This window comes from Pinus tabuliformis, chromosome 7 (assembly GCF_031772625.1).
Source record: "Pinus tabuliformis cultivar Carrire ecotype Pingquan chromosome 7, CPIR1, whole genome shotgun sequence".
NCBI lineage: Eukaryota > Viridiplantae > Streptophyta > Pinopsida > Pinales > Pinaceae > Pinus > Pinus tabuliformis.
The window spans coordinates 565,064,771-565,075,060 of record NC_142293.1 but is presented as its reverse complement, the minus strand read 5'-3'; the positions used below and the strand labels follow the sequence as shown (position 1 = coordinate 565,075,060).

General features: G+C 29.4%; 1 pseudogene; it reads right to left on the bottom strand.

The window, feature by feature from the left end:
* Positions 1–3,665: 3,665 nt before the first annotated feature.
* On the bottom strand, positions 3,666–8,538 carry LOC149248656 (coatomer subunit delta-1-like; annotated as a pseudogene).
* Positions 8,539–10,290: the final 1,752 nt, after the last annotated feature.

The window sequence follows — 10,290 nt, the reverse complement described above, 5'->3', positions numbered from 1 at the left end:
CCCTAAGCTCTGATACCAAGATAAAAATCAAACTTTGAATTAAATGAAGGAGTTGCAGCTCATAGGTGTGTACAGCACCTGGGAGACTGCACTCAAACAAAGAGGAGACTCTCACTCTTGTTCACTCTACATTCCATCAAATGAATATTACAATATTAAATACATCACTGAAAATTAGGTAGTTGTGAACAACCTCCTAAACTCTAGGAACTAATCCTAAACTAAGGAGATGCGTTACAACCATATAACCATTTCTCCACTATTTTTAACTTTAAAACATCGGGCATCTAGCTTGTCATAATGTCATAGAATATATATTGAGAAAATCCCAAATGAATCCATCCAAAACAATCTACTAGTTGAAATATAAATTTACCTTGTATAGTAAACTTTATTCACATTATGCATTTCATTCTTGTGGTATTTAAATTGGTCATCTAAGATAAGGAAAATTCCTCCAATTGTACAAAGTATAGGATAATTCATAAGCCCACCTTCTCAAGAATATATCATAGTTCATTCTAACAAATGCTTCCAATATTTTAAGGTCCTTCGGTGGTAATTTTATCTTCTTCTCTTGCCATGAATTATTAGTCATTTAAATTCCCCCCTCTACAGAGTTAAATAAGGAATGTAGGGGACCGAATTTGAAGGAGATGGTGGGTGGGAAGGAAAAATGCACAATGAGAAGGGTGGGTGTTGGGATTGCAATTTGTATGGTTAGCAACTACTTTTGAAGTGAGATATTATAGTTGTAGCCATGGATGATCTCGATGAAGTTTCCTTTTGGTTTACTTAATCATACATGTGGTCACAGTGTAGAAATTGAGAGCATGCCCAACTTTTAGCATTCTCATGCCAATTCTTTTTTGTTTGTATTTTTCACATATAGGTTCCAAGATAATACAAACAAATATCTTAGCACATGGGATTACACATGGCATTGCATGCACTTGTAACTACATTGACATAGGGAAAAATAAATTGAAGCAACCAAAAGCCCATGCAGTAATCATGAGGCAATTATATACATGGTAGAAAAATCCAACTATGGTGGAAAACATATAGTATATCCATGAGGTAGTTATACATATGCAAAGTAACAATATGAATATGAACTTATTGCCCAATAATATAATGGTTAAAAAATAATTATTTTTTCATATTAAATAATAATAAAAATATTTTCAAAGTCAAACATTATATATTGTGTTAGTCAAAAGAAAACTAATAGTAGTCAAATGGATTTTTTTTTGCTATGGTACTCCTTTAGTAAGGAATAATAAGATATGTAAATTTGACAATATGTTATAATTCTAGTATAATTTTTAAAATTTTAATTGTCTAGAATCACACTAGAATGGATATAGATTATTTAGTGTAACATTGATTATGACATTTATTTTTCAAAGTGTAGTTCATTTGACATAAATTAAATGGGGCCACATGTCATTTTCAAGCCTTAAACATAGAGTGTAGGGGATCTTCTTAAGGTAGGTTTGAAATAAATAACCGCAAACTCCTCTAGTAACAATTAGAATTTGTCATCTTCTTCAAACCTATGTGTCCAAATGTGCCATGTCATATGCTTCAAATTGCCTCATCTGATGTGACAAGATGAATACGAATTCAAAAGAGAATATATTTTATTTAAAATTTTTAAAATACCAATATTATGTTTTCATTGTAACATATAACAATTACAACCCCACCCCAACCCATGTGGTAAGTTCAACACCCCATGAAAACATCATCCCACACCTCTCCCACCCCTACCCAAATTATGTGATGAATGCTTCAATATGCCAATAGCGGTAGGCTAATTTGCTCACGGTTTTGTTGAATTCATGTAATGATTTGACTTACAAGTAAAAAACATATATTCTAAAATTATTATGAAACAATGTGATATTCATTTATTAAAGGAAAAACATTTGATGATGAGGATATCCAATTTGTTAATGCAGTAATGGTCAAGGAAAACCACATCAAAGTTTCCCTTTGAACCTACAAGAATTGTAACAATTATGATAAAAATAACTATTGAAGATTGTGTTGATTTATCCTTTCTCCAAATGAGATCCATATTACAGAAAGAAGGAATGAATATATTATTGTAGGACAAAATACCATCATAGGTATACACATAAGATCACTTGCAATTATGGACACCACATAAAAAAACACTGCAAGGAAAACATGGAACACTATTTTGTATATTGGAACCACTAGTAAGGTTAGTCCCTTAAGAGAATAATATTATCACATGAAGCCGGAGAATTGCACCCCATTTTTTCTTCTATATTGAAAAGCTTTCAGTGGATGCAATGCCTCATGAACCACCTCTAACTCATAATTGTTATCCAAGCGGGATTATTCACCACACACACAATTAGGAGTATCAAATGTGGAATGAAGCACCATCATAGGGATATTCCACTCTAGTAAGATAGATATAATTATACGCATCATGTATATAACAACCAAAAGATAAAGAGCTCGAACGAAAAATGACCCCATACCTGCTAGCAATGTTAGCATTGAATAGAGGGAGAATGCTATCGCATCAAGCCAAGGAGATTCACTCCAAACCTTTATTCTAGACTAACAAAGATTTTGATAAAGTTAATTCCTTACAAAATATCTATCATGCAATTTTCATCCATGTGTAGTTATTCAAAACATACAGAAGCGTGATGTGTGAAAATTGTTGAACAAATAAATCAAATTACCTACATGTTGTTGAGTTATTTCTTTGTAAACCACTCACTAACCAATGCAATATTGACATGTAAGGATATAAACCATGTGAGAATTTGATAACTTTGCAAATAGCATGCATTAATTGAATCAACATTGATAAAAAGAATTTAATCTATAATGGTCAAAGGAGAACATAAAAGAGGTGGCATTTATTGGGATTTTGTAGCCTTTTGAAGAAAAAATTAAAATAAATACAAGGTAATGTTTTAGCTATCTCTACAACACATTCCAAAACAACATGGATTTGAGTTATCTTTTATATAAGAACTATATTTTGGGGATCATATGACAAACATATGTAGTCAATAGAAAATAGATAGAATAGATATAAGAATTTAACACACAATAAGCAAGCCAACGAGCATGAAGTAAAAGGTTGTGGCTTTGGAAATGTACCCAAATAAAATGACTTCCTATTCAATCAACATACATATGATATTTTAGGTTAATTCGTTAACATATTTACGTGTCTGCATTTTGGTATTGTCATTCTATCTAGACCTTCACTCATACCATTGCAATAACATGTGGTTACACAAATTGGTAATTCTATGTCACCAGCTATGCTCTAAAGGAAAGATTTAATGGACTACAAAGTTTATTTATCTTTAAAAAAATAGAAACTAAGTTATGAAGATTATAAACTTATGCAGTCGACAAAATTTACAATGAATAAAGTACATATTATAATCTGACATACCATAAGAAAAAGACATCTAGTGTGAACCAAATCCATGGATCTAGGAATATATAAAAAGTTAATTTCTTATTGAATACTACACAAGTAGAATGTAGAATGCTTAGTTCAGTAATCCATTTTAGTGTGTAATGAGATAAGGTCATTCCATCTAGACCTTCAACCATAACTCAACATAACATGAATATACACAATTCGACAAATTCTATGTTATCAGTTTCTCTTGAATAGAAAATTTTAATGGACCCCCTCCATTAATTGGTATCACATTGGAAACCTATAGCCATATAATAATACATAGAATTGCGGGTTACGTGGTTTCAAAAGAGTACAACAACCTTCATTTTTCTTATCATAATTTGAAAAAGAGAAAAGGTTACCTTGATGTCCCAAAAGGTCTTTTTCGTAGACAACTTCACATCTATAGGGAAAATGATGAAGGATATGCTATGTGCACAACAAACTCCATAGATCCACTAGAAAAGAGAAGAATATTTTTTTAAAACTTTCCATCATAGTATTAACCAATTAAGTACTATGGAAACAAAACATACAATGAAAACAAAAATATGAGAACAACAAGAAAATATTAACACTTAATATACTTGCTTGAGAAACCATTAGAAAGAAATTGTGTGTTTGTATATAGTACCTACTATTGGTGGAGTCTATGAGAATTATTGACCACTCTAATATAGATATTGATGGATTATACCTAAATCTTCACGATCATTGTTTATATAAATGGGAAATTAATCTCTACCAAATGATGAGGGTTCATGTTCATATTTAGAAACCTAGGAAACAAAATTGAAAGGAAAATTATAAATGCATGTCACTTAAAGAACTAATATCGAGTCTCCATCAACATGATTGATAGTAGGAGAATCTTGAAGTTTAGGTAAAGATATCGAAATCAATAAATTTTGTATAACAAATACTTTGATTCTTCATATCTAATGTTAAGATATGTCTCTACACTCATAACTGATGGCCGAAAATTGACTGCGAATCATATATGAATGTAAGTTAATGTCGTACTAACTTTGCACTATGTGATTTTTACTAGGAATATACATACTTTATATAGATGCTTGCTTAAAGAACTATGAGATTTACCAAATTCCCATTTTTCAAAGTGATATTGACTTAGAAAAAATAAAAAATATAGTCTTTTAATGTTAATGGTATTTGTATATTGATGTATAGAAGTTAATAAGCCCTTTAGTAAAACAAAGAGAACAAAAAGGAACATGATGGTCATAAGTATAAATAAATTAAACACAACAACCACATAAATTATATGGGAAACATATGTATATGTGGATTATAAAATACATCGTTTCAATTTAGTCCTACAGTAACCTTGTGACATGTTGAATCAACAATGCTCAAAACCATAAAGAACAAAAATAATTCCATAAATTTGTCTAAATATTGTACAAGAGATGTGTAATTACTACTCAAATGAACAACAAACTCTTTGGTACTATGTTTTCTCCATTTAAGTAATCCTAGACCCAATAGATCACCGAGTTGACTTGCTGGGAATTACTTGCAAGGATACTTAAGTCCCAAGTGGCTCTCCCTTAAAAAGAGAGATACTTGTTGATGATTTGATGTGTCTAAAATTGGTAACTTTCATTTATGTCTATCTCAATCTAGCATGGTAGATATTTCAAATGAGATATTTATACATCAACTTACCAATTCTTATTCCAAGTATGTAATAAAAATAATGTAATCTAGCATAGACCTTTAAACACACATTTTGTAATAGTGAATCATAAACATAAGGGAAAAGATCATGTAGTCAAGAAGCTTCAAGCTAAATATTTGTTCTCTACTTGGACTTGTATGAATCCATCTTATTTTTTCAAAATCCGAAGGGTTAAAGTACCATATACTTCTAAGTTATTTATCCCACCATCATGCTTGATAACTAAATTAAGATTCTCTTCCATAATTATTTTGATAGGCTATGTTGTTGTTGGTAGAGATGAATTTGATTTCCCAACAACTATTTGGAAATCCTCAATGATCACTTCCATTTATACTTTCAGAGACTCAAAATTTTGGTTTTTTTCTATGTTTTCTATAATTGCATGCTCATACCTTTAGAGGGAATATTTAAGGTGCATATGGCTGACCTAAATCACAAATCATAGTTCACAATTTGCTCATTTGAATACAGGTTTAGAAAGAAATAACTAACATAATGAATGTCAATTTTGTTTCATTTTTGGCTTGACTATGAATAAGATACCAAGTATTACAGATGATATCACTCTTGGATAATTAGTCTAAATAAAAATGAATATATGTTTCTTGATATTTTTCAAAACTTTTCCTCCCACAATGTTTTCATATTATAATCCATCTATCCAAAATGGGGAATGATGTGTGGTTTTAATGTCAAATACATGTTTGTACTGAAAAACCATGAACCTTAAACTTGATAGACAAGTGATGCTAAAATATTTGATACCTTATTTCAATAAACATTTCTTAAGTGTAGTTATAATACATGTTTGACACTTTAGCAAATACATAGTTCAAAAAAGCAAGCATTTACATCAATCTTTAAGATCCCAAATTAGTAAAATACCTAAATTTCTAATTTGAAGCTCGAGAACTTTTAAATTATTTATTCATAGATTTTAGACTTTTGTGGCTTGTATTTGTAGATAGAGAGTTTGTATTTTCCATAGTAACAAACAAAAGTCGTTGATATTTTGAATCTCAAAGAAGATCCTTCATTAGGACAAAGGTCTAAAGAAAGAAGAGGAAAAAATAAAGAAATAAATAAAAAACAAATCAAATAAAAAACTTAAAAAGCCAGTGAAAAAATGTTATCCTTAGAATAAAAAAATATAATCAAATTAATTAAGAATCCTAATGATTTTTTATTAATATATGGAAATATATAATCTAAATAAATAATTTAATGTATAATTAATCTAATGAATATTAATTATACATAATCTAAAGTATATTAATAATTGCTAATTTATATTAATTATATACATTAATTAAAGGAATAATATATTATATTAATTATATAATAATATAAATTAAGTAAGAGAATAATATATTATATTACTATTACCTCTCTAATAATTCTATTGCAAAATATCAATATGATTAATGATATTATAATTAATCAAAATCATTGGAATCTTAATTGAATTAGGATTATATATATATAGATATATGATAATTCTATTACAAATATTAATATGATTAATAATATTATAATTAATCAAAATCATTAGAATCTTAATTAGGATTATATGTGGATATATAATCTAAATAGAAAAAAACTATAAGAATTAAAATATGAATTCCAATGCAATATTTTAATGGTATATAATCTTAATAACAAATGTACAATAGAAAATATATACAACTATAATACCTATGAATAATATTTTATGATACCTAACGTGATGCTAATGAAATATATTAAATAGTATAGACATATAATAACCAAATGATAGATAAAAATAATATCTAATGTATATTATTATATACATTAATTAAGAGTATAATATATTATATTATTTATATAAAATTATAATATAAATAGAATTGAAGATTATTAATATGATAAAGTATATTAAAATAATGTATGTAGTTAGTGTATTTAATATAATGTAATTGATATTATGAGTTAGGGGAGGGAGTTATACCTGGGAGGGAGTAGAAGAGGAAAAACCAATTTTTTGAATTAGAGGAAATTAATTGTCATTGATCTTAGTACCACTATCTTTGTTGAGATTATATGGATGCTTTATTATCTCAAGGGCTTCCCTATTTTTTCTTTTCTGATAACGCTCTTATCTAGCGATAATTCTAGCATTTTCCTAGAAAATACGACGCTTAGTTTTTGAGGAGTTCTCAACAAGTGTCAGAGTGCGATCCCTTTCATTTTTAATGTTTGCACCATGCTCGTTTAGTCTACTTTGCAAGCATGGCCATGTTTCTCAACCACTCTGATTGGACACTAATCTCCTTTCCTATTTAGAAGAAAGAGAAAAGGAGAAGAAATATAAAGTAACCCATTAGAATAGGGGATGGATAATCACAAATGTACATGAGAACCATGAAACTTATGATATAAATTGTTCGGAGTAGATTACTATTATGCAAGGGGAGTTCCCTATTGAGACTAAATCATTTCACTTTCCAATGCACACCAAGACACTAGTTTTACATAAATTTTGGAAGATAGTAGTCTTTACTTTCCAAGTCATAACCCTTTGTAGATGTTAGAAAATCTAAATTAAAGAATATTCAACCATCATCCTGAAAATATGGATTTTTCCACATCCACATTTTTACAAATAGAAGAAGAAGAGGAATATTATTAAAAACATAAATCCCAACATAGGGATAATATGCGATTGTAGTATAATAGCATGCACCATCAAGCAAATAACATCCCCAAGCAAGCAATGGTATAACGGTATGGCACTTAAGCCACTAGAGATGGTTTTTAGAAGTGAGGGAGAATGTTATCACATCAACGATGGTACTTGCACCACAAATCCAATTTTTATATTAGAAAAACAATCATTATGGCTAAATACCATGTCACAAAATGTATCATAATTGTTATACATTTAAGACTATTCAAAACACACACAATTAGAAGCACCAAAGATGGAGTCACACAACTCAAAATTTTTTCCTTGGAACAACTTATAATGTTATTCTAATTGAATGAAAAAGTGTGTGTACCCTATTCAAAACCCTATAAAGGGATTTAAAAGATATATTCAACATAACATCAATTTTGGCATTGTATCTAATTCATTATACCCTGAGCCCAAAGTAGGATCATATAAAGGAAATTAAAATGATAAATGTAAACATATTATAGCAATGATGTTGATGACGTTTCTCAACAAGGTAAAATAAAAATGAAGAAGAATAGGGTGGAATGTATATATTTTTTCAACAAAGTAAAATAAAAATGAAGAATAGGGTTGCGTATACCTGAGTAGAAGAACTTGAAATTGTACATCGCCATTATTGTTACCATCATAAGCACCTTTAATGAGAAGTTCCTCCATCTACATTCCAATTGCTTTGATATATACTCTAAATCCTTCTTGTTTTCACAATTTAATGTAGCCATGTTCATATTTTACTCCAAATACATGTATCATCAATACAAAAATTGTAATTGTTTTTTAAACAAACTTGCTTGAGTTTCATCCAAAGTTTTCTAGAATTTTGACACCCAGGACAAGTTCCGAATCTAATAAATTCATGAAAGTGTGGGAAGAAAACAAAATAGAAGTGGCATGATAAAAATAAAATAAAATTAAACAAAACTTAAGAGCATGAAAGTTGAAATGACTGGATGAAAAAAATTAACAAGTTGAACTGCTAATAATTTTTTTTATTGAGCCTATGTCACGACATCTCAATTGGTGATCGTTGTGTTATGAATTATTTTGTAAAAAATAAGATTCAAGGTTTAAATCATATTGGATCAAGCCAACAAAAAAAATATATTGAATATACATGAACTGAAAATTTGCAATTGTTTAGGGATGAACAATTTGGAAGAGGAATTTGTCAGCATATATGTGAACCTCCCCCTTTATGATTACCATTAATGCCTTGATGATAAGTGCATGGAAAATATGACACATGGAGTGGGAGAGCTCTATTTTTGTGGTGTAACCATTGTCATCTCTGTCAAACACAAAAAAAAAATTGCATTCGAGTCCTCTTATGAATAAGGAAATTAACGAGCTACAAAATTGTGCTTTTTGTTGTGGAATTACCTTCTCTATTTTTTACTAATCAACCTCCTTTTGCCTCAAAATTATCATTAAAACCTTGTACATATACTGTAGGTAGCATAAGGTATGAAATACATGTTTACTAGTTTTCTTATCCAATTTCTAGATTTGAACTAAAGAATGTTAAAAGAGTAGTTATATATAGCTTGTGTGCATGGAATAAGTGAAGAGGCACTAACTCAAGTAAGTGAAGGTGTTAAACTGATATCATAAAAGGGAAACAACTTCATATTAGGTGTCTGAGAGGAATTCGTAGCATACATGTGTAGTCACCTTTGCATTGTTACATGGACAATGCGTGATGACCAATCATATTCGATCTATTAAAAATATTCCATTTGAGTCAGAGGAAGAAATTTTTCTTCCTACAACTTGTTGCACGACTAATTGGAGTTTGTCCAAGGTGGCTTTATGCATGATAGTCATTACAAATCCAAGGACCGAATTGGTTGCTATTTGTAGGATATATTTATTACATCCACTTCTTATTTAGATAGTCATTGTATCACATGATAAAATATTTTGATTAAAGCAACCTCTAGTTGTGAATTTTTTGTTGAGACTTACATTCCCCTCCATCATATAAATATATGCACTCTTAAACAGATGATAAAAAGTGTGTGAACTATAATATAATTTTGATTCTTTTTAATACAAAATCTACCCATGGATGTTATGGCTTGTTCATTCAAGTTACATTGGTGAATTCTAAGCTCTCAGGCGTAGGCCAAAGCCCGAGTTGGTCCCACTCGAGATAAGGTCTTTATGTTTATTTCTCATATAGCTATGTGTTTTATTTAATTTCAAAATAGATAGAATTGACGGAGTTGTATTTATGCAAAATGTGAATGTGTTAATTTCATTTCTTGCATTGTGTTTAGGTTTATTGAATCTCCTTTTATGTATTTCTTTGGTCCATGTTTGAAATTGAAGTGTGAAGGATGAAGACCCAATTGTTGTGAAACCAACAATAGTTATTGTGAAGCCAATAGTAATGTTGTGAAATCAACA